Source organism: Trichechus manatus, unplaced genomic scaffold (assembly GCF_000243295.1).
Source record: "Trichechus manatus latirostris isolate Lorelei unplaced genomic scaffold, TriManLat1.0 scaffold00002, whole genome shotgun sequence".
In the NCBI taxonomy this organism is placed as follows: domain Eukaryota; kingdom Metazoa; phylum Chordata; class Mammalia; order Sirenia; family Trichechidae; genus Trichechus; species Trichechus manatus.
This window is the reverse complement of record NW_004443938.1, coordinates 12658406-12659591: the sequence shown is the minus strand read 5'-3', so window position 1 is coordinate 12659591 and position 1186 is coordinate 12658406. Positions and strand designations below refer to the sequence as shown.

General features: G+C 40.6%; 1 protein-coding gene across 6 annotated transcripts in view; it reads right to left on the bottom strand.

Annotated features, from left to right (window-relative positions):
- The window catches only part of SERAC1 (serine active site containing 1), a 54631-nt gene that overhangs the window by 28378 nt on the left and 25067 nt on the right, over positions 1-1186 (bottom strand). The gene's annotated exons all lie outside the window — the stretch shown is intronic.

Here is a 1186-nt window from a genome sequence, read left to right as displayed (position 1 = left end):
TGCTTCAGGATAGATCTTGAAATGTTCTTTTTGACAATGAATGCAATGTCATTCCTCTTCATGTTGTCATTCCCAGAATTAACTGTCCGATTCAATGGCCAATACCAGTCCATTTCAGCTCACTAATGCCTAGGATATCAATGTTTATGTGTTCCATTTCATTTTTGACGATTTCCAATTTTCCTAGATTCATACTTCTTACATCCACGTTCCTATCATTAATGGATGTTGGCAGCTGTTTCTTCTCATTTTGAGTCGTGCCACATTGGCAAATGAAGGTCCTGAAAGCCTGACTCCATCCATGTCATTAAGGTGGGCTCTACTTTGAGAAGGCAGTTCTTCCCCAGTCGTATTTTGAGTGCCTTCCAACCTGAGGGGCTCATTTTCTAGAACTATATCAGACAATGTTCCACTGCTATTCATAAGGTTTTCACTGGCTAATTTTTTTCAGAAGTAGACTGCCAGGTCCTTCTCCCTAGTCTGTCTTAGTCTGGAAGCTCTGCTGAAACGTGTTTACCATGGGTGACCCTGCTGGTATTTGAAATAAGGGTGGCATTGCTTCCAGCATCACAGCAACACGCAAGACCCCACAGTTTGACAAACTGACAGATGCGTGTATGCTGTATGCTAAGCAAATGATCTGAGAAGCTGGACTATATGAAGAAGAATGGGGCATCAGGATTGGAGGAAGACTCATTAACAACCTACATTATGTAGATGACATAACCTTGCTGGTTAAAAATGAAGAGGACTTCAAGCACTTACTGATGAAGGTCAAAGACTACAGTACAGCCGTCAGTATGGATTACACCTCAACATAAAGAAAACAAAAATCCTCACTACTGGACCAATAAGCAACATCATAGTAAATGGAGAAAAGATTGAAGTTGTCAAGGATTTCGCTTCGCTTAGATCCATAATCAACACCCATGGAAGCAGCAGTCAAGAAATCAAATGACGCACTGCATTGGGCAAATGTGCTGCAAAAGATCTCTTTAAAGGGTTAAGAAACAAAAGATGTCACTTTAAGGACTAAGGTATGCCTGACCCAAGCCACCATGTTTTCAATTACCTCATATGCATGTGAAAACTGGGCAATAAATAAGGAAGACTGACGAAGAATTGATGCCTTTGAATTATGGTATTGGTGAAGAATATTGAATATATCATGGACTGCCAGAAGAAC